Raw genomic sequence first — 26,587 nt, 5'->3', positions numbered from 1 at the left:
AGTAAAGGGGGAAGGTATGTTTATTTTTTGCTCTTTCGATTTCTCTCTAGCTATCTCTATTTATTTAACTGTACACTTAGTTATCACAATATACAATAATAGAAGAGTATCTAGCGAGAACTCCTATTTGTGACTTTCAAATGTATACCAAAACATATTATCAGTAATTAATTTTCATTAATTACCTGACTTCATTTTTGTTCGTTAACTTGAGGACAATTCTGCAGTCCAGGTCACCTCGCAGTAGTCGGCTGTTATGACCTCATCATCTGTTTTCTGGAGAATTCTCACTTAAAAAATGAAAAGAGGCATGATAATATGTTCGCAGTATACAATGACCCTTAAGCCCTTTACACACTGGGAGTATAGGGGCTCCATCTATATAGTTAACTATATCAGTGGTTCCACTATTCACACTGAACGAAATCGGTTACCGAAATCGTTCAGTGATGTCCCAGTGACCTGCTGAACATGCGGGTCATAGGCTATATGGCCAAAGTTGACCTGGATGTTCAAGTGAAGGCGGTGGTCGTTAAGGATGCGCGGGAGCACACATTATTACTGATATTGAGTACACACAAGAGATTTTTTTTCAAAGAAAAGAGTTTGCTCAAAAAGGGTCTTCTGAGTAATATATTTTCATTGCTCGTGTAGCATGTATGGGGCTTTAGAAAATGAGAGGGAGGGATGACCCACATATTTTTTTTTACAGGTATTGCGCTTCACCCCCCCCCCACCTATCTAATAGTTTAACATTTATCTACCCACCCACTCATTTATCTATCTATCTAATGATTCACTTTCTACCTACCCACGCACCCACTCATTTATCTACCTATCTATCTACAGTTAATACACTCAGTGAAAAAAAATATGTGGGTCCCAAAGGATAACAACTCCCTGCTGGCCAAGCTGCACTATTACACAAGGAGTGAGGGATCACCCACATATTTTTTTACAGGTATTGCACTTCACGCACCCACCTATCTATCTAATAATTGATCATTTATCTGCCCTCCCACCCACTTATCTGTCTATCTAATGATTCACTATCTATCCACCTACCCAACCACACACCTACCCATTTATATACCTAACCATCTATCTTCCTATCTATCTACAGTTAATGGGCTCAGTGAAAAAAATATGTGGGTCCCAAAGGATAACAACTCCCTGCTGGCCAAGCTGCACTATTACACAAGGAGTGAGGGATCACCCACATATTTTTTTACAGGTATTCCACTTCACCCACCCACCTAACTATCTAATAATTTACCATTTATCTACCCTCCCACCCACTTATCTGTCTATATAATGATTCACTATCCACCTACCCAACCACACACATACCCATTTATATACCTAACCATCTAGCTATCTTCCTATCTATCTACAGTTAGTGCGCTCAGTGAAAAAAATATGTGGGTCCCAAAGGATAACAACTCCCCGCTGGCCAAGCTGCACTATTACACAAGGAGTGAGGGATCACCCACGTATTTTTTTTTACAAGTATAGCGCTTCACCCCCCCACCTATCTAATAGTTTAACATTTATCTACCCACCCACTCATTTATCTATCTAATGATTCACTATCTACCTACCCATGCACACACCCATTTATCTACCTATCTATCTACAGTTAATACACTCAGTGAAAAAAAATATGTGGGTCCCAAAGGATAACAACTCCCTGCTGGCCAAGCTGCACTACTACATAAGGAGTGAGGGATCACCCACATATTTTTTTACAGGTATTGCACGTCACGCACCCACCTATCTAACAATTTATCATTTATCTACCCTCCCACCCACTTATCTGTCTATCGAATGATTCACTATCTATACACATACCCAACCACACACCTACCCATTTATATACCTAACCATCTATCTATCTTCATATCTATCTACAGTTAATGGGCTCAGTGAAAAAAATATGTGGGTCCCAAAGGATAACAACTCCCTGCTGGCCAAGCTGCACTATTACACAAGGAGTGAGGGATCACCCACACATTTTTTTACAGGTATTGCACTTCACCCACCTAACTATCTAATGATTTACCATTTATCTACCCTCCCACCCACTTATCTGTCTATCTAATGATTCACTATCTATCCACCTACTCAACCACACACCTACCCATTTATATACCTAACCATCTATCTATCTTTCTATCTATCTACAGTTAATGCGCTCAGTGAAAATAAATATGTGGGTCCCAAAGGATAACAACTCCCTGCTGGCCAAGCTGCACTATTACACAAGGAGTGAGGATCACCCACATATTTTTTTACAGGTATTGCACTTCACCCACCCACCTATCTAATAGTTTAACATTTATCTACCCACCCAAACACACACCTACTACTTTATATTCCTAACCATCTATCTTTCTATCTATCTACAGTTAATGCGCTCAGTGAAAAAAATATGTGGGTCCCAAAGGATAACAACTCCCTGCTGGCCAAGCTGCACTATTACACAAGGAGTGAGGGATCACCCACATATTTTTTTACAGGTATTGCACTTCACGCACCCACCTATCTATCTAATAATTGATCATTTATCTGCCCTCCCACCCACTTATCTGTCTATCTAATGATTCACTATCTATCCACCTACCCAACCACACACCTACCCATTTATATACCTAACCATCTATCTTCCTATCTATCTACAGTTAATGGGCTCAGTGAAAAAAATATGTGGGTCCCAAAGGATAACAACTCCCTGCTGGCCAAGCTGCACTATTACACAAGGAGTGAGGGATCACCCACATATTTTTTTACAGGTATTCCACTTCACCCACCCACCTAACTATCTAATAATTTACCATTTATCTACCCTCCCACCCACTTATCTGTCTATCTAATGATTCACTATCTATCCACCTACCCAACCACAAACCTACCCATTTATATACCTAACCATCTATCTTCCTATCTATCTACAGTTAATGCGCTCAGTGAAAAAAATATGTGGGTCCCAAAGGATAACAACTCCCCGCTGGCCAAGCTGCACTATTACACAAGGAGTGAGGGATCACCCACGTATTTTTTTTTACAAGTACAGCGCTTCACCCTCCCACCTATCTAATAGTTTAACATTTATCTACCCACCCACTCATTTATCTATCTAATGATTCACTATCTACCTACCCATGCACACACCCACCCGCCCATTTATCTACCTATATATCTACAGTTAATACACTCAGGGAAAAAAATAAGTGGTCCCAAAGGATAACAACTCCCTGCTGGCCAAGCTGCACTATTACACAAGGTGCCAGATTCTCTAAGCTTCAAAAGTGATAAAATGAAGAGTGATAAACAGCCAGCCAATCAGCTCCTACCTGCCATGTCACAGACTGTGTTTGAAAAATGTCAGGCAGGAGCTGATTGGCTGGCTGTTTATCACTCTTCATTTTATCACTTTAGAAGCTTAGAGAATCTGGCCCAAGGAGTGAGGGATTGATCACCCACCTAATAGTTTAACATTTATCTACCCACCCACCCCTTTATCTGTCTATCTAATGATTTCCTATCTATCTACCTACCCAATCACCCACCCATTTATCTACCTACCCATCTATCTATCCCTCCTGGCCGAGCTGCACTATTACACAAGGAGTGAGGGATCACCCACATATTTTTTTTACAGGTATTGCGTTTCACCCACCCACCTATCTATCTAATTATTTACCATTTATATAACTACCCACTCATTTATTTGTCTATCTAATGATTAACTATCTATCCACCTACCACCCACCCACTAATCTACCTACCCATCTATATATCTATCTATCTATCTACAGTTAATGCACAAAATAAAAAAATATGTGGGTCCTAAAGGATAACACCTCCCTGCTGGCCGAGCTTTTACAGGTATTGCGCTTCGACCACCCCCCACCCATTTATCTATCTATTTTATCTATCAAATGATTTACAAAATATCTACCTACCCACCGAATGATCCCACCCTTCCTGCTGGTCAAGCTGCACTATTACACAGGGAGGTAGGGCACTGACTGAAATAAAAAGTGTGTTACTGAGTCCTTCCCCTTCATGTCCGCCAAGCTTCCCTAGTGGACAGTGAAGGGGGAAGGTATGTTTATTTTTTACTCTTTCTATTTCTATCTATCTATCTCTATCTAATTAACAGTACACTAATACCCCTTTCAGACCGCACAAAAAAAAATGGTATTTTGCCGATTTTTAAGCGTTTTGAAACGGTAATGTGTGCGGTCTGAAAGGTGCAAAGTGATTTTACCGTTTCCAAAAAAAGTTTTTTTGAAACTGTAAAAAAGCAGGGTCCTACCCGTTTCAGACCCGTTTTTTTTTTGTGTCAAAACGGATCTGAAACGGGATTCCTCTCCCCCCCTCCCCCATGGGCAGCGCAGGGAGGGGAATAATCGCGCTGGGGGCAGAGGGTCCCTACAGTGAAGGTTATATCAGTGGCGGGGTCCCTGCAGCTACTAGTTCCCATACGCTGCAGGGACCCCGCCACTGATATAACATACACTGTAGGGACCCGCTGCGCTGCCCAGGTAGGATCCATGCTGTGTGGCTGGAGGACCCCCGGGCAGCCTCTAACCCCCCTCACCCCCCCCCCCCATCCCGTGTCCATACCGTGCTGTTTTGTCCTGCGAGTGCTGCCTGTCCTGCGAGTGCGGTGAGTGTTGCTGCTCCCAGGCTCAAATTTATTCCTGCTCCCACTGGCCGGTCCAGGCTGGGGGGGGGGGGGGGGGAGAGACGCTGCCCGGGGGTCCTCCAGCCACACAGCATGGATCCTACCTGGGCAGCGCAGCGCAGGGGGTCCCTGCCCGCAAAACTTATTAATTTATTGGGGGGGCGGGGGCACGCGCGCGAGGCTGCACAGAAAAATGTCACTTGTTTAGGCTGCTCTGCGATGACAGCATTGTAGTGGCGTGGTCAGGATGTCGGGACCGGAGTCCCGCTGTCACTGCTGCTCCGAGCTGTCTCTCCTCCCCCAATAAATTAATCAGCTTTGCGGGAGGACCCCCGCAGCTGGGATCAAAAGTGCACCAAGTGCTGCTTCAAGGTAAGCGCCAGGCGTGCTGATACAGCGCCAGGTTAATCCATAAAAAACCTCTTTATCTCTTTGAGTGGCTGGGTCCAGTAGTGCGCCGGTTACCGGTGATGAGTAATGCCGGCAACTTCAAAGAAGATCATGCCGCTTTCACACCGCAAACCTGCTTTAGACCAGGTATTTAGATGCGGTGTGAAAAGGGGTAAACTTCCTCTGACACGTTTTAAAAAAACGTTTTAAATACCTGGTCTAAAGCAGGTTTTGCGGTCTGAAAGCAGCATAATACCCCTTTCCCACTGCAGCTCTTAAATGGCAATTTGCCATTTTTTTGCCTTTTTAAATGTGTAGAGCTGCAGTGGGAATGCTCCAGGTTGCTGTACCCGTTTAAAAATACCATTTTTTTTAAATGGGTAAAAAGCAGAGTTTTACCCATTTAAGAGCCCTTTTTTTGCCGGTGGGAAAGGGTGTTAAATGGTATTTAGTAATAATAATAAAGGTTAAGAACATGATTGGCTTCCTGCTTGTGATAACTGTACAGTCACCACATACAGGAAGTAATCACAGCAGACAGTAGACAGAGAAGAGCTAAAACGTTTTTGTGCTGTACTGCTGTTTACATTCTGCAACCATGCCCAGTTGGACAGAGGAGGAGATCAGGGACCTCCTTCGAATTCGTGGGGAAGAAGAAATCATATGTCAGATAACCGGTACGGTAAAGGATGCTGCAAAATACCGTAATATCAGCAATATGATGGCAGCATCAGGATTTATAAGAACCACTACGCAAATTATAAATAAGCTGAAGGCATTGAAATGCTTATTCCACAATGTACTAGACCAGAACTGGAACCAAAGCAGCTCTGCACATAGGGAGTGGTTGTAATTCGACCAATGCATGGCGGTTTTCGGGCATTCTGCACTTGCTAATCCAGTAGCATTATCATCTAGCCTGGCTGTCGGTATGAAGCTGCACCGTCGTGTGCAGAACAAACATTAACCTCACCTGTGGAACCAGCCCAGTCCACAACATCCACACCCCTGTTTAATGAGGACATGCTGCGACCGCAGAACCCTGAAGTGATCCCTGAAACTTAGAATGAGGACGTGGAAGAAAATCAGGCATGAAATCATCAGAGACATGTGCTCTGTCTGCCATTATTGCAACACTGATCAGACCACTCCCCACCCCCTCCATTTGTTATATGACCATTCTATATGACAGCCCATGTTTACTATGGGTTTAAATGGGTTGCTTAAATGGGTATATGTGAATGTGACAAAAACGGCATTTAAATGGAAAATTACTGTTTAAGAGCCGCAGTGGGAAAGGGTCTTTATAGCTCTTACCCATTTAAAGACCCGTTTACAAATACCTGGTCTTTACCCGTTTAGGCAGTGGGAAAGCAGCATGTTAGCACAATGTACAATAATAGAAGTCCTATTTGTGAATTTCAAATGTATACCAAAACATATTATCAGTAATTAATTTTCATTAATTACCTGACTTGGGTCTCCTGTTGCTGTGCTTCTTCTTTGTTTGTTGACTTGAGGACAATTCTACAGTCCAGGTCACTTCGCAGTAGACGGCTGTTATGATCTCATCATACTGTTTTATGGAGAATTCTCACCTAAAAAATGGAAAGAGGCATGATAATATGTTCTCATATTTATTTACAGGTATTGCACTTCACCCACCCACCTATCTAATAGTTTAACATTTATCTACCCACCCAAACACACACCTACTACTTTATATACCTAACCATCTATCTTCCTATCTATCTACAGTTAATGTGCTCAGTGAAAAAAAACTGTGGGTCCCAAAGGATAACAACTCCCTGCTGGCCAAGCTGCACTATTACACAAGGAGTGAGGGATCACCCACATATTTTTTTTTACAGGTATTGCACTTCATGCACCCACCTATCTATCTAATAATTTATCATTTATCTACCCTCCCACCCACTTATCTGTCTATCTAATGATTCACTATCTCTCCACCTACCCAACCACACACCTACCCATTTATATACATAACAGTCTATCTATCTACAGTTAGTGCGCTCAGTGAAAAAAATATGTGGGTCCCAAAGGATAACAACTCCCTGCTGGCCAAGCTGCACTATTACACAAGGAGTGAGGATCACCCACATATTTTTTTACAGGTATTGCACTTCACCCACCCACCTATCTAATAGTTTAACATTTATCTACCCACCCAAACACACACCTACTACTTTATATACCTAACCATCTATCTTTCTATCTATCTACAGTTAATGCGCTCAGTGAAAAAAATATGTGGGTCCCAAAGGATAACAACTCCCTGCTGGCCAAGCTGCACTATTACACAAGGAGTGAGGGATCACCCACATATTTTTTTACAGGTATTCCACTTCACCCAACCACCTAACTATCTAATAATTTACCATTTATCTACCCTCCCACCCACTTATCTGTCTATCTAATGATTCACTATCTATCCACCTACCCAACCACACACCTACCCATTTATATACCTAACCATCTATCTTCCTATCTATCTACAGTTAATGCGCTCAGTGAAAAAAATATGTGGGTCCCAAAGGATAACAACTCCCTGCTGGCCAAGCTGCACTATTACACAAGGAGTGAGGGATCAACCACGTATTTTTTTTACAAGTATAGCGCTTCACCCCCCCACCTATCTAATAGTATAACATTTATCTACCCACCCACTCATTTATCTATCTAATGATTCACTATCTACCTACCCACGCACCCACCCATTTATCTACCTATCTATCTACAGTTAATACACTCAGTGAAAAAAAATATGTGGGTCCCAAAGGATAACAACTCCCTGCTGGCCAAGCTGCACTATTACACAAGGAGTGAGAATCACCCACATATTTTTTTACAGGTATTGCACTTCACCCACCTATCTAATAGTTTAACATTTATCTACCCACCCAAACACACACCTACTACTTTATATACCTAACCATCTATCTTTCTATCTATCTACAGTTACTGCACTCAGTGAAAAAAATATGTGGGTCCCAAAGGATAACAACTCCCTGCTGGCCAAGCTGCACTATTACACAAGGAGTGAGGGATCACCCACATATTTTTTTACAGGTATTGCACTTCACGCACCCACCTATCTATCTAATAATTGATCATTTATCTGCCCTCCCACCCACTTATCTGTCTATCTAATGATTCACTATCTATCCACCTACCCAACCACACACCTACCCATTTATATACCTAACCATCTATCTTCCTATCTATCTACAGTTAATGGGCTCAGTGAAAAAAATATGTGGGTCCCAAAGGATAACAACTCCCTGCTGGCCAAGCTGCACTATTACACAAGGAGTGAGGGATCACCCACATATTTTTTTACAGGTATTCCACTTCACCCACCCACCTAACTATCTAATAATTTACCATTTATCTACCCTCCCACCCACTTATCTGTCTATCTAATGATTCACTATCTATCCACCTACCCAACCACACACCTACCCATTTATATACCTAACCATCTATCTATCTTTCTATCTATCTACAGTTAATGCGCTCAGTGAAAAAAATATGTGGGTCCCAAAGGATAACAACTCCCTGCTGGCCAAGCTGCACTATAACACAAGGAGTGAGGGATCACCCACGTATTTTTTTTACAAGTATAGCGCTTCACCCCCCCCCCTATCTAATAGTTCAACATTTTCTACCCACCCACTCATTTATCTATCTAATGATTCACTATCTACCTACCCACGCACCCACCCATTTATCTACCTATCTATCTACAGTTAATACACTCAGTGAAAAAAAATATGTGGGTCCCAAAGGATAACAACTCCCTGCTGGCCAAGCTGCACTATTACACAAGGAGTGAGGGATCACCCACATATTTTTTTACAGGTATTCCACTTCACCCACCCACCTAACTATCTAATAATTTACCATTTATCTACCCTCCCACCCACTTATCTGTCTATCTAATGATTCACTATCTATCCACCTACTCAACCACACACCTACCCATTTATATACCTAACCATCTATCTATCTCTCTATCTATCTACAGTTAATGCGCTCAGTGAAAAAAAATATGTGGGTCCCAAAGGATAACAACTCCCTGCTGGCCAAGCTGCACTATTACACAAGGAGTGAGGGATCACCCACATATTTTTTTACAGGTATTGCACTGCACGCACCCACCTATCTATCTAATAATTGATCATTTATCTGCCCTCCCACCCACTTATCTGTCTATCTAATGATTCACTATCTATCCACCTACCCAACCACACACCTACCCATTTATATACCTAACCATCTATCTTCCTATCTATCTACAGTTATGGGCTCAGTGAAAAAAATATGTGGGTCCCAAAGGATAACAACTCCCTGCTGGCCAAGCTGCACTATTACACAAGGAGTGAGGGATCACCCACATATTTTTTTACAGGTATTCCATTTCACCAACCCACCTAACTATCTAATAATTTACCATTTATCTACCCTCCCACCCACTTATCTGTCTATCTAATGATTCACTATCTATCCACCTACCCAACCACAAACCTACCCATTTATATACCTAACCATCTATCTTTCTATCTATCTACAGTTAATGCGCTCAGTGAAAAAAATATGTGGGTCCCAAAGGATAACAACTCCCCGCTGGCCAAGCTGCACTATTACACAAGGAGTGAGGGATCACCCACGTATTTTTTTTTACAAGTATAGCGCTTCACCCCCCCCACCTATCTAATAGTTTAACATTTATCTACCCACCCACTCATTTATCTATCTAATGATTCACTATCTACCTACCCATGCACACACCCATTTATCTACCTATCTATCTACAGTTAATACACTCAGTGAAAAAAAATATGTGGGTCCCAAAGGATAACAACTCCCTGCTGGCCAAGCTGCACTATTACACAAGGAGTGAGGATCACCCACATATTTTTTTAAAGGTATTGCACTTCACCCACCCACCTATCTAATAGTTTAACATTTATCTACCCACCCAAACACACACCTACTACTTTATATACCTAACCATCTATCTTTCTATCTATCTACAGTTAATGCGCTCAGTGAAAAAAATATGTGGGTCCCAAAGTATAACAACTCCCTGCTGGCCAAGCTGCATTATTACACAAGGAGTGAGGGATCACCCACATATATTTTTACAGGTATTGCACTTCGACCACCCACCTAATAGTTTACATTTATCTACCCACCCACTCATTTATCTATCTAATGATTCACTATCTACCTACCCATGCACCCACCCATTTATCTACCTATCTATCTACAGTTAATACACTCAGGGGAAAAAAATATGTGGGTCCCAAAGGATAACAACTCCCTGCTGGCCAAGCTGCACTATTACACAAGGAGTGAGGGATCACCCACATATCTTTTACAGGTATTGCGCTCCCCCCCCCCACACACACACCTATCTAATAGGTTAACAATGATCTACCCACCCATTTATCTATCTATCTTATCTATCTAATGATTTACAAAATATCTACCTACCCACCTAAGGATCCCTCCCTTCCTGCTGGTCAAGCTGCCCTATTACACAAGGAGTGAGGGATCACCCACATATTTTTTGTGGGAAGTAGGGCCCTGACTGAAATAAAAAGTGTGTTACTGAGTTCCCTTCCTTTACCTCCATATCCGCCAAGCTGCCCTAGTGGACAGTAAAGGGGGAAGGTATGTTTATTTTTTGCTCTTTCGATTTCTCTCTAGCTATCTCTATTTATTTAACTGTACACTTAGTTATCACAATATACAATAATAGAAGAGTCTCTAGCGAGAACTCCTATTTGTGACTTTCAAATGTATACCAAAACATATTATCAGTAATTAATTTTCATTAATTACCTGACTTCATTTTTGTTCGTTAACTTGAGGACAATTCTGCAGTCCAGGTCACCTCGCAGTAGTCGGCTGTTATGACCTCATCATCTGTTTTCTGGAGAATTCTCACTTAAAAAATGAAAAGAGGCATGATAATATGTTCGCAGTATACAATGACCCTTAAGCCCTTTACACACTGGGAGTATAGGGGCTCCATCTATATAGTTAACTATATCAGTGGTTCCACTATTCACACTGAACGAAATCGGTTACCGAAATCGTTCAGTGATGTCCCAGTGACCTGCTGAACATGCGGGTCATAGGCTATATGGCCAAAGTTGACCTGGATGTTCAAGTGAAGGCGGTGGTCGTTAAGGATGCGCGGGAGCACACATTATTACTGATATTGAGTACACACAAGAGATTTTTTTTCAAAGAAAAGAGTTTGCTCAAAAAGGGTCTTCTGAGTAATATATTTTCATTGCTCGTGTAGCATGTATGGGGCTTTAGAAAATGAGAGGGAGGGATGACCCACATATTTTTTTTTACAGGTATTGCGCTTCACCCCCCCCACCTATCTAATAGTTTAACATTTATCTACCCACCCACTCATTTATCTATCTATCTAATGATTCACTATCTACCTACCCACGCACCCACTCATTTATCTACCTATCTATCTACAGTTAATACACTCAGTGAAAAAAAATATGTGGGTCCCAAAGGATAACAACTCCCTGCTGGCCAAGCTGCACTATTACACAAGGAGTGAGGGATCACCCACATATTTTTTTACAGGTATTGCACTTCACGCACCCACCTATCTATTTTATAATTGATCATTTATCTGCCCTCCCACCCACTTATCTGTCTATCTAATGATTCACTATCTATCCACCTACCCAACCACACACCTACCCATTTATATACCTAACCATCTATCTTCCTATCTATCTACAGTTAATGGGCTCAGTGAAAAAAATATGTGGGTCCCAAAGGATAACAACTCCCTGCTGGCCAAGCTGCACTATTACACAAGGAGTGAGGGATCACCCACATATTTTTTTACAGGTATTCCACTTCACCCACCCACCTAACTATCTAATAATTTACCATTTATCTACCCTCCCACCCACTTATCTGTCTATATAATGATTCACTATCCACCTACCCAACCACACACATACCCATTTATATACCTAACCATCTAGCTATCTTCCTATCTATCTACAGTTAGTGCGCTCAGTGAAAAAAATATGTGGGTCCCAAAGGATAACAACTCCCCGCTGGCCAAGCTGCACTATTACACAAGGAGTGAGGGATCACCCACGTATTTTTTTTTACAAGTATAGCGCTTCACCCCCCCCCCACCTATCTAATAGTTTAACATTTATCTACCCACCCACTCATTTATCTATCTAATGATTCACTATCTACCTACCCATGCACACACCCATTTATCTACCTATCTATCTACAGTTAATACACTCAGTGAAAAAAAATATGTGGGTCCCAAAGGATAACAACTCCCTGCTGGCCAAGCTGCACTACTACACAAGGAGTGAGGGATCACCCACATATTTTTTTACAGGTATTGCACGTCACGCACCCACCTATCTAACAATTTATCATTTATCTACCCTCCCACCCACTTATCTGTCTATCGAATGATTCACTATCTATCCACATACCCAACCACACACCTACCCATTTATATACCTAACCATCTATCTATCTTCATATCTATCTACAGTTAATGGGCTCAGTGAAAAAAATATGTGGGTCCCAAAGGATAACAACTCCCTGCTGGCCAAGCTGCACTATTACACAAGGAGTGAGGGATCACCCACACATTTTTTTACAGGTATTGCACTTCACCCACCTAACTATCTAATGATTTACCATTTATCTACCCTCCCACCCACTTATCTGTCTATCTAATGATTCACTATCTATCCACCTACTCAACGACACACCTACCCATTTATATACCTAACCATCTATCTATCTTTCTATCTATCTACAGTTAATGCGCTCAGTGAAAATAAATATGTGGGTCCCAAAGGATAACAACTCCCTGCTGGCCAAGCTGCACTATTACACAAGGAGTGAGGATCACCCACATATTTTTTTACAGGTATTGCACTTCACCCACCCACCTATCTAATAGTTTAACATTTATCTACCCACCCAAACACACACCTACTACTTTATATTCCTAACCATCTATCTTTCTATCTATCTACAGTTAATGCGCTCAGTGAAAAAAATATGTGGGTCCCAAAGGATAACAACTCCCTGCTGGCCAAGCTGCACTATTACACAAGGAGTGAGGGATCACCCACATATTTTTTTACAGGTATTGCACTTCACGCACCCACCTATCTATCTAATAATTGATCATTTATCTGCCCTCCCACCCACTTATCTGTCTATCTAATGATTCACTATCTATCCACCTACCCAACCACACACCTACCCATTTATATACCTAACCATCTATCTTCCTATCTATCTACAGTTAATGGGCTCAGTGAAAAAAATATGTGGGTCCCAAAGGATAACAACTCCCTGCTGGCCAAGCTGCACTATTACACAAGGAGTGAGGGATCACCCACATATTTTTTTACAGGTATTCCACTTCACCCACCCACCTAACTATCTAATAATTTACCATTTATCTACCCTCCCACCCACTTATCTGTCTATATAATGATTCACTATCCACCTACCCAACCACACACATACCCATTTATATACCTAACCATCTAGCTATCTTTCTATCTATCTACAGTTAATGCGCTCAGTGAAAAAAATATGTGGGTCCCAAAGGATAACAACTCCCTGCTGGCCAAGCTGCACTATTACACAAGGAGTGAGGGATCACCCACACATTTTTTTACAGGTATTGCACTTAACCCACCTAACTATCTAATGATTTACCATTTATCTACCCTCCCACCCACTTATCTGTCTATCTAATGATTCACTATCTATCCACCTACTCAACCACACACCTACCCATTTATATACCTAACCATCTATCTATCTTTCTATCTATCTACAGTTAATGCGCTCAGTGAAAAAAATATGTGGGTCCCAAAGGATAACAACTCCCCGCTGGCCAAGCTGCACTATTACACAAGGAGTGAGGGATCACCCACGTATTTTTTTTTACAAGTATAGCGCTTCACCCCCCCCACCTATTTAATAGTTTAACATTTATCTACCCACCCACTCATTTATCTATCTAATGATTCACTATCTACCTACCCATGCACACACCCATTTATCTACCTATCTATCTACAGTTAATACACTCAGTGAAAAAAAATATGTGGGTCCCAAAGGATAACAACTCCCTGCTGGCCAAGCTGCACTACTACACAAGGAGTGAGGGATCACCCACATATTTTTTTACAGGTATTGCACGTCACGCACCCACCTATCTAACAATTTATCATTAATCTACCCTCCCACCCACTTATCTGTCTATCGAATGATTCACTATCTATCCACATACCCAACCACACACCTACCCATTTATATACCTAACCATCTATCTATCTTCATATCTATCTACAGTTAATGGGCTCAGTGAAAAAAATATGTGGGTCCCAAAGGATAACAACTCCCTGCTGGCCAAGCTGCACTATTACACAAGGAGTGAGGGATCACCCACACATTTTTTTACATGTATTGCACTTAACCCACCTAACTATCTAATGATTTACCATTTATCTACCCTCCCACCCACTTATCTGTCTATCTAATGATTCACTATCTATCCACCTACTCAACCACACACCTACCCATTTATATACCTAACCATCTATCTATCTTTCTATCTATCTACAGTTAATGCGCTCAGTGAAAATAAATATGTGGGTCCCAAAGGATAACAACTCCCTGCTGGCCAAGCTGCACTATTACACAAGGAGTGAGGATCACCCACATATTTTTTTACAGGTATTGCACTTCACCCACCCACCTATCTAATAGTTTAACATTTATCTACCCACCCAAACACACACCTACTACTTTATATTCCTAACCATCTATCTTTCTATCTATCTACAGTTAATGCGCTCAGTGAAAAAAAATATGTGGGTCCCAAAGGATAACAACTCCCTGCTGGCCAAGCTGCACTATTACACAAGGAGTGAGGGATCACCCACATATTTTTTTACAGGTATTGCACTTCACGCACCCACCTATCTATCTAATAATTGATCATTTATCTGCCCTCCCACCCACTTATCTGTCTATCTAATGATTCACTATCTATCCACCTACCCAACCACACACCTACCCATTTATATACCTAACCATCTATCTTCCTATCTATCTACAGTTAATGGGCTCAGTGAAAAAAATATGTGGGTCCCAAAGGATAACAACTCCCTGCTGGCCAAGCTGCACTATTACACAAGGAGTGAGGGATCACCCACATATTTTTTTACAGGTATTCCACTTCACCCACCCACCTAACTATCTAATAATTTACCATTTATCTACCCTCCCACCCACTTATCTGTCTATCTAATGATTCACTATCTATCCACCTACCCAACCACACACCTACCCATTTATATACCTAACCATCTATCTTCCTATCTATCTACAGTTAATGGGCTCAGTGAAAAAAATATGTGGGTCCCAAAGGATAACAACTCCCTGCTGGCCAAGCTGCACTATTACACAAGGAGTGAGGGATCACCCACATATTTTTTTACAGGTATTCCACTTCACCCACCCACCTAACTATCTAATAATTTACCATTTATCTACCCTCCCACCCACTTATCTGTCTATCTAATGATTCACTATCTATCCACCTACCCAACCACACACCTACCCATTTATATACCTAACCATCTATCTTCCTATCTATCTACAGTTAATGTGCTCAGTGAAAAAAAACTGTGGGTCCCAAAGGATAACAACTCCCTGCTGGCCAAGCTGCACTATTACACAAGGAGTGAGGGATCACCCACATATTTTTTTTTACAGGTATTGCACTTCATGCACCCACCTATCTATCTAATAATTTATCATTTATCTACCCTCCCACCCACTTATCTGTCTATCTAATGATTCACTATCTCTCCACCTACCCAACCACACACCTACCAATTTATATACATAACAGTCTATCTATCTACAGTTAGTGCGCTCAGTGAAAAAAATATGTGGGTCCCAAAGGATAACAACTCCCTGCTGGCCAAGCTGCACTATTACACAAGGAGTGAGGATCACCCACATATTTTTTTACAGGTATTGCACTTCACCCACCCACCTATCTAATAGTTTAACATTTATCTACCCACCCAAACACACACCTACTACTTTATATACCTAACCATCTATCTTTCTATCTATCTACAGTTAATGCGCTCAGTGAAAAAAATATGTGGGTCCCAAAGGATAACAACTCCCTGCTGGCCAAGCTGCACTATTACACAAGGAGTGAGGGATCACCCACATATTTTTTTACAGGTATTCCACTTCACCCACCCACCTAACTATCTAATAATTTACCATTTATCTACCCTCCCACCCACTTATCTGTCTATCTAATGATTCGCTATCTATCCACCTACCCAACCACACACCTACCCATTTATATACCTAACCATCTATCTTCCTATCTATCTACAGTTAATGCGCTCAGTGAAAAAAATATGTGGGTCCCAAAGGATAACAACTCCCTGCTGGCCAAGCTGCACTATTACACAAGGAGTGAGGGATCAACCACGTATTTTTTTTACAAGTATAGCGCTTCACCCCCCCACCTATCTAATAGTATAACATTTATCTACCCACCCACTCATTTATCTATCTAATGATTCACTATCTACCTACCCACGCACCCACCCATTTATCTACCTATCTATCTACAGTTAATACACTCAGTGAAAAAAAATATGTGGGTCCCAAAGGATAACAACTCCCTGCTGGCCAAGCTGCACTATTACACAAGGAGTGAGAATCACCCACATATTTTTTTACAGGTATTGCACTTCACCCACCTATCTAATAGTTTAACATTTATCTACCCACCCAAACACACACCTACTACTTTATATACCTAACCATCTATCTTTCTATCTATCTACAGTTACTGCACTCAGTGAAAAAAATATGTGGGTCCCAAAGGATAACAACTCCCTGCTGGCCAAGCTGCACTATTACACAAGGAGTGAGGGATCACCCACATATTTTTTTACAGGTATTGCACTTCACGCACCCACCTATCTATCTAATAATTGATCATTTATCTGCCCTCCCACCCACTTATCTGTCTATCTAATGATTCACTATCTATCCACCTACCCAACCACACACCTACCCATTTATATACCTAACCATCTATCTTCCTATCTATCTACAGTTAATGGGCTCAGTGAAAAAAATATGTGGGTCCCAAAGGATAACAACTCCCTGCTGGCCAAGCTGCACTATTACACAAGGAGTGAGGGATCACCCACATATTTTTTTACAGGTTTTCCACTTCACCCACCCACCTAACTATCTAATAATTTACCATTTATCTACCCTCCCACCCACTTATCTGTCTATCTAATGATTCACTATCTATCCACCTACCCAACCACACACCTACCCATTTATATACCTAACCATCTATCTATCTTTCTATCTATCTACAGTTAATGCGCTCAGTGAAAAAAATATGTGGGTCCCAAAGGATAACAACTCCCTGCTGGCCAAGCTGCACTATAACACAAGGAGTGAGGGATCACCCACGTATTTTTTTTACAAGTATAGCGCTTCACCCCCCCCCCTATCTAATAGTTCAACATTTTCTACCCACCCACTCATTTATCTATCTAATGATTCACTATCTACCTACCCACGCACCCACCCATTTATCTACCTATCTATCTACAGTTAATACACTCAGTGAAAAAAAATATGTGGGTCCCAAAGGATAACAACTCCCTGCTGGCCAAGCTGCACTATTACACAAGGAGTGAGGGATCACCCACATATTTTTTTACAGGTATTCCACTTCACCCACCCACCTAACTATCTAATAATTTACCATTTATCTACCCTCCCACCCACTTATCTGTCTATCTAATGATTCACTATCTATCCACCTACTCAACCACACACCTACCCATTTATATACCTAACCATCTATCTATCTTTCTATCTATCTACAGTTAATGCGCTCAGTGAAAAAAAATATGTGGGTCCCAAAGGATAACAACTCCCTGCTGGCCAAGCTGCACTATTACACAAGGAGTGAGGGATCACCCACATATTTTTTTACAGGTATTGCACTTCACGCACCCACCTATCTATCTAATAATTGATCATTTATCTGCCCTCCCACCCACTTATCTGTCTATCTAATGATTCACTATCTATCCACCAACCCAACCACACACCTACCCATTTATATACCTAACCATCTATCTTCCTATCTATCTACAGTTATGGGCTCAGTGAAAAAAATATGTGGGTCCCAAAGGATAACAACTCCCTGCTGGCCAAGCTGCACTATTACACAAGGAGTGAGGGATCACCCACATATTTTTTTACAGGTATTCCATTGCACCAACCCACCTAACTATCTAATAATTTACCATTTATCTACCCTCCCACCCACTTATCTGTCTATCTAATGATTCACTATCTATCCACCTACCCAACCACAAACCTACCCATTTATATACCTAACCATCTATCTTTCTATCTATCTACAGTTAATGCGCTCAGTGAAAAAAATATGTGGGTCCCAAAGGATAACAACTCCCCGCTGGCCAAGCTGCACTATTACACAAGGAGTGAGGGATCACCCACGTATTTTTTTTTACAAGTATAGCGCTTCACCCCCCCCACCTATCTAATAGTTTAACATTTATCTACCCACCCACTCATTTATCTATCTAATGATTCACTATCTACCTACCCATGCACACACCCATTTATCTACCTATCTATCTACAGTTAATACACTCAGTGAAAAAAAATATGTGGGTCCCAAAGGATAACAACTCCCTGCTGGCCAAGCTGCACAATTACACAAGGAGTGAGGATCACCCACATATTTTTTTAAAGGTATTGCACTTCACCCACCCACCTATCTAATAGTTTAACATTTATCTACCCACCCAAACACACACCTACTACTTTATATACCTAACCATCTATCTTTCTATCTATCTACAGTTAATGCGCTCAGTGAAAAAAATATGTGGGTCCCAAAGTATAACAACTCCCTGCTGGCCAAGCTGCATTATTACACAAGGAGTGAGGGATCACCCACATATATTTTTACAGGTATTGCACTTCGACCACCCACCTATCTAATAGTTTACATTTATCTACCCACCCACTCATTTATCTATCTAATGATTCACTATCTACCTACCCATGCACCCACCCATTTATCTACCTATCTATCTACAGTTAATACACTCAGGGGAAAAAAATATGTGGGTCCCAAAGGATAACAACTCCCTGCTGGCCAAGCTGCACTATTACACAAGGAGTGAGGGATCACCCACATATCTTTTACAGGTATTGCGCTCCCCCCCCCCCACACACACCTATCTAATAGGTTAACAATGATCTACCCACCCATTTATCTATCTATCTTATCTATCTAATGATTTACAAAATATCTACCTACCCACCTAAGGATCCCTCCCTTCCTGCTGGTCAAGCTGCCCTATTACACAAGGAGTGAGGGATCACCCACATATTTTTTGTGGGAAGTAGGGCCCTGACTGAAATAAAAAGTGTGTTACTGAGTTCCCTTCCTTTACCTCCATATCCGCCAAGCTGCCCTAGTGGACAGTAAAGGGGGAAGGTATGTTTATTTTTTGCTCTTTCGATTTCTCTCTAGCTATCTCTATTTATTTAACTGTACACTTAGTTATCACAATATACAATAATAGAAGAGTATCTAGCGAGAACTCCTATTTGTGACTTTCAAATGTATACCAAAACATATTATCAGTAATTAATTTTCATTAATTACCTGACTTCATTTTTGTTCGTTAACTTGAGGACAATTCTGCAGTCCAGGTCACCTCGCAGTAGTCGGCTGTTATGACCTCATCATCTGTTTTCTGGAGAATTCTCACTTAAAAAATGAAAAGAGGCATGATAATATGTTCGCAGTATACAATGACCCTTAAGCCCTTTACACACTGGGAGTATAGGGGCTCCATCTATATAGTTAACTATATCAGTGGTTCCACTATTCACACTGAACGAAATCGGTTACCGAAATCGTTCAGTGATGTCCCAGTGACCTGCTGAACATGCGGGTCATAGGCTATATGGCCAAAGTTGACCTGGATGTTCAAGTGAAGGCGGTGGTCGTTAAGGATGCGCGGGAGCACACATTATTACTGATATTGAGTACACACAAGAGATTTTTTTTCAAAGAAAAGAGTTTGCTCAAAAAGGGTCTTCTGAGTAATATATTTTCATTGCTCGTGTAGCATGTATGGGGCTTTAGAAAATGAGAGGGAGGGATGACCCACATATTTTTTTTTACAGGTATTGCGCTTCACCCCCCCCCCCACCTATCTAATAGTTTAACATTTATCTACCCACCCACTCATTTATCTATCTATCTAATGATTCACTTTCTACCTACCCACGCACCCACTCATTTATCTACCTATCTATCTACAGTTAATACACTCAGTGAAAAAAAATATGTGGGTCCCAAAGGATAACAACTCCCTGCTGGCCAAGCTGCACTATTACACAAGGAGTGAGGGATCACCCACATATTTTTTTACAGGTATTGCACTTCACGCACCCACCTATCTATCTAATAATTGATCATTTATCTGCCCTCCCACCCACTTATCTGTCTATCTAATGATTCACTATCTATCCACCTACCCAACCACACACCTACCCATTTATATACCTAACCATCTATCTTCCTATCTATCTACAGTTAATGGGCTCAGTGAAAAAAATATGTGGGTCCCAAAGGATAACAACTCCCTGCTGGCCAAGCTGCACTATTACACAAGGAGTGAGGGATCACCCACATATTTTTTTACAGGTATTCCACTTCACCCACCCACCTAACTATCTAATAATTTACCATTTATCTACCCTCCCACCCACTTATCTGTCTATATAATGATTCACTATCCACCTACCCAACCACACACATACCCATTTATATACCTAACCATCTAGCTATCTTCCTATCTATCTACAGTTAGTGCGCTCAGTGAAAAAAATATGTGGGTCCCAAAGGATAACAACTCCCCGCTGGCCAAGCTGCACTATTACACAAGGAGTGAGGGATCACCCACGTATTTTTTTTTACAAGTATAGCGCTTCACCCCCCCACCTATCTAATAGTTTAACATTTATCTACCCACCCACTCATTTATCTATCTAATGATTCACTATCTACCTACCCATGCACACACCCATTTATCTACCTATCTATCTACAGTTAATACACTCAGTGAAAAAAAATATGTGGGTCCCAAAGGATAACAACTCCCTGCTGGCCAAGCTGCACTACTACATAAGGAGTGAGGGATCACCCACATATTTTTTTACAGGTATTGCACGTCACGCACCCACCTATCTAACAATTTATCATTTATCTACCCTCCCACCCACTTATCTGTCTATCGAATGATTCACTATCTATACACATACCCAACCACACACCTACCCATTTATATACCTAACCATCTATCTATCTTCATATCTATCTACAGTTAATGGGCTCAGTGAAAAAAATATGTGGGTCCCAAAGGATAACAACTCCCTGCTGGCCAAGCTGCACTATTACACAAGGAGTGAGGGATCACCCACACATTTTTTTACAGGTATTGCACTTCACCCACCTAACTATCTAATGATTTACCATTTATCTACCCTCCCACCCACTTATCTGTCTATCTAATGATTCACTATCTATCCACCTACTCAACCACACACCTACCCATTTATATACCTAACCATCTATCTATCTTTCTATCTATCTACAGTTAATGCGCTCAGTGAAAATAAATATGTGGGTCCCAAAGGATAACAACTCCCTGCTGGCCAAGCTGCACTATTACACAAGGAGTGAGGATCACCCACATATTTTTTTACAGGTATTGCACTTCACCCACCCACCTATCTAATAGTTTAACATTTATCTACCCACCCAAACACACACCTACTACTTTATATTCCTAACCATCTATCTTTCTATCTATCTACAGTTAATGCGCTCAGTGAAAAAAATATGTGGGTCCCAAAGGATAACAACTCCCTGCTGGCCAAGCTGCACTATTACACAAGGAGTGAGGGATCACCCACATATTTTTTTACAGGTATTGCACTTCACGCACCCACCTATCTATCTAATAATTGATCATTTATCTGCCCTCCCACCCACTTATCTGTCTATCTAATGATTCACTATCTATCCACCTACCCAACCACACACCTACCCATTTATATACCTAACCATCTATCTTCCTATCTATCTACAGTTAATGGGCTCAGTGAAAAAAATATGTGGGTCCCAAAGGATAACAACTCCCTGCTGGCCAAGCTGCACTATTACACAAGGAGTGAGGGATCACCCACATATTTTTTTACAGGTATTCCACTTCACCCACCCACCTAACTATCTAATAATTTACCATTTATCTACCCTCCCACCCACTTATCTGTCTATCTAATGATTCACTATCTATCCACCTACCCAACCACAAACCTACCCATTTATATACCTAACCATCTATCTTCCTATCTATCTACAGTTAATGCGCTCAGTGAAAAAAATATGTGGGTCCCAAAGGATAACAACTCCCCGCTGGCCAAGCTGCACTATTACACAAGGAGTGAGGGATCACCCACGTATTTTTTTTTACAAGTACAGCGCTTCACCCTCCCACCTATCTAATAGTTTAACATTTATCTACCCACCCACTCATTTATCTATCTAATGATTCACTATCTACCTACCCATGCACACACCCACCCGCCCATTTATCTACCTATATATCTACAGTTAATACACTCAGGGAAAAAAATAAGTGGTCCCAAAGGATAACAACTCCCTGCTGGCCAAGCTGCACTATTACACAAGGTGCCAGATTCTCTAAGCTTCAAAAGTGATAAAATGAAGAGTGATAAACAGCCAGCCAATCAGCTCCTACCTGCCATGTCACAGACTGTGTTTGAAAAATGTCAGGCAGGAGCTGATTGGCTGGCTGTTTATCACTCTTCATTTTATCACTTTAGAAGCTTAGAGAATCTGGCCCAAGGAGTGAGGGATTGATCACCCACCTAATAGTTTAACATTTATCTACCCACCCACCCCTTTATCTGTCTATCTAATGATTTCCTATCTATCTACCTACCCAATCACCCACCCATTTATCTACCTACCCATCTATCTATCCCTCCTGGCCGAGCTGCACTATTACACAAGGAGTGAGGGATCACCCACATATTTTTTTTACAGGTATTGCGTTTCACCCACCCACCTATCTATCTAATTATTTACCATTTATATAACTACCCACTCATTTATTTGTCTATCTAATGATTAACTATCTATCCACCTACCACCCACCCACTAATCTACCTACCCATCTATATATCTATCTATCTATCTACAGTTAATGCACAAAATAAAAAAATATGTGGGTCCTAAAGGATAACACCTCCCTGCTGGCCGAGCTTTTACAGGTATTGCGCTTCGACCACCCCCCACCCATTTATCTATCTATTTTATCTATCAAATGATTTACAAAATATCTACCTACCCACCGAATGATCCCACCCTTCCTGCTGGTCAAGCTGCACTATTACACAGGGAGGTAGGGCACTGACTGAAATAAAAAGTGTGTTACTGAGTCCTTCCCCTTCATGTCCGCCAAGCTTCCCTAGTGGACAGTGAAGGGGGAAGGTATGTTTATTTTTTACTCTTTCTATTTCTATCTATCTATCTCTATCTAATTAACAGTACACTAATACCCCTTTCAGACCGCACAAAAAAAAATGGTATTTTGCCGATTTTTAAGCGTTTTGAAACGGTAATGTGTGCGGTCTGAAAGGTGCAAAGTGATTTTACCGTTTCCAAAAAAAGTTTTTTTGAAACTGTAAAAAAGCAGGGTCCTACCCGTTTCAGACCCGTTTTTTTTTGGTGTCAAAACGGATCTGAAACGGGATTCCTCTCCCCCCCTCCCCCATGGGCAGCGCAGGGAGGGGAATAATCGCGCTGGGGGCAGAGGGTCCCTACAGTGAAGGTTATATCAGTGGCGGGGTCCCTGCAGCTACTAGTTCCCATACGCTGCAGGGACCCCGCCACTGATATAACATACACTGTAGGGACCCGCTGCGCTGCCCAGGTAGGATCCATGCTGTGTGGCTGGAGGACCCCCGGGCAGCCTCTAACCCCCCTCACCCCCCCCCCCCATCCCGTGTCCATACCGTGCTGTTTTGTCCTGCGAGTGCTGCCTGTCCTGCGAGTGCGGTGAGTGTTGCTGCTCCCAGGCTCAAATTTATTCCTGCTCCCACTGGCCGGTCCAGGCTGGGGGGGGGGGGGGGGAGAGACGCTGCCCGGGGGTCCTCCAGCCACACAGCATGGATCCTACCTGGGCAGCGCAGCGCAGGGGGTCCCTGCCCGCAAAACTTATTAATTTATTGGGGGGGCGGGGGCACGCGCGCGAGGCTGCACAGAAAAATGTCACTTGTTTAGGCTGCTCTGCGATGACAGCATTGTAGTGGCGTGGTCAGGATGTCGGGACCGGAGTCCCGCTGTCACTGCTGCTCCGAGCTGTCTCTCCTCCCCCAATAAATTAATCAGCTTTGCGGGAGGACCCCCGCAGCTGGGATCAAAAGTGCACCAAGTGCTGCTTCAAGGTAAGCGCCAGGCGTGCTGATACAGCGCCAGGTTAATCCATAAAAAACCTCTTTATCTCTTTGAGTGGCTGGGTCCAGTAGTGCGCCGGTTACCGGTGATGAGTAATGCCGGCAACTTCAAAGAAGATCATGCCGCTTTCACACCGCAAACCTGCTTTAGACCAGGTATTTAGATGCGGTGTGAAAAGGGGTAAACTTCCTCTGACACGTTTTAAAAAAACGTTTTAAATACCTGGTCTAAAGCAGGTTTTGCGGTCTGAAAGCAGCATAATACCCCTTTCCCACTGCAGCTCTTAAATGGCAATTTGCCATTTTTTTGCCTTTTTAAATGTGTAGAGCTGCAGTGGGAATGCTCCAGGTTGCTGTACCCGTTTAAAAATACCATTTTTTTTAAATGGGTAAAAAGCAGAGTTTTACCCATTTAAGAGCCCTTTTTTTGCCGGTGGGAAAGGGTGTTAAATGGTATTTAGTAATAATAATAAAGGTTAAGAACATGATTGGCTTCCTGCTTGTGATAACTGTACAGTCACCACATACAGGAAGTAATCACAGCAGACAGTAGACAGAGAAGAGCTAAAACGTTTTTGTGCTGTACTGCTGTTTACATTCTGCAACCATGCCCAGTTGGACAGAGGAGGAGATCAGGGACCTCCTTCGAATTCGTGGGGAAGAAGAAATCATATGTCAGATAACCGGTACGGTAAAGGATGCTGCAAAATACCGTAATATCAGCAATATGATGGCAGCATCAGGATTTATAAGAACCACTACGCAAATTATAAATAAGCTGAAGGCATTGAAATGCTTATTCCACAATGTACTAGACCAGAACTGGAACCAAAGCAGCTCTGCACATAGGGAGTGGTTGTAATTCGACCAATGCATGGCGGTTTTCGGGCATTCTGCACTTGCTAATCCAGTAGCATTATCATCTAGCCTGGCTGTCGGTATGAAGCTGCACCGTCGTGTGCAGAACAAACATTAACCTCACCTGTGGAACCAGCCCAGTCCACAACATCCACACCCCTGTTTAATGAGGACATGCTGCGACCGCAGAACCCTGAAGTGATCCCTGAAACTTAGAATGAGGACGTGGAAGAAAATCAGGCATGAAATCATCAGAGACATGTGCTCTGTCTGCCATTATTGCAACACTGATCAGACCACTCCCCACCCCCTCCATTTGTTATATGACCATTCTATATGACAGCCCATGTTTACTATGGGTTTAAATGGGTTGCTTAAATGGGTATATGTGAATGTGACAAAAACGGCATTTAAATGGAAAATTACTGTTTAAGAGCCGCAGTGGGAAAGGGTCTTTATAGCTCTTACCCATTTAAAGACCCGTTTACAAATACCTGGTCTTTACCCGTTTAGGCAGTGGGAAAGCAGCATGTTAGCACAATGTACAATAATAGAAGTCCTATTTGTGAATTTCAAATGTATACCAAAACATATTATCAGTAATTAATTTTCATTAATTACCTGACTTGGGTCTCCTGTTGCTGTGCTTCTTCTTTGTTTGTTGACTTGAGGACAATTCTACAGTCCAGGTCACTTCGCAGTAGACGGCTGTTATGATCTCATCATACTGTTTTATGGAGAATTCTCACCTAAAAAATGGAAAGAGGCATGATAATATGTTCTCATATTTATTTACAGGTATTGCACTTCACCCACCCACCTATCTAATAGTTTAACATTTATCTACCCACCCAAACACACACCTACTACTTTATATACCTAACCATCTATCTT

Source organism: Crinia signifera, chromosome 5, assembly GCF_055691185.1.
Source record: "Crinia signifera chromosome 5, ASM5569118v1, whole genome shotgun sequence".
In the NCBI taxonomy this organism is placed as follows: Eukaryota; Metazoa; Chordata; class Amphibia; order Anura; family Myobatrachidae; genus Crinia; species Crinia signifera.
Note: the sequence above shows the minus strand (reverse complement) of the source record.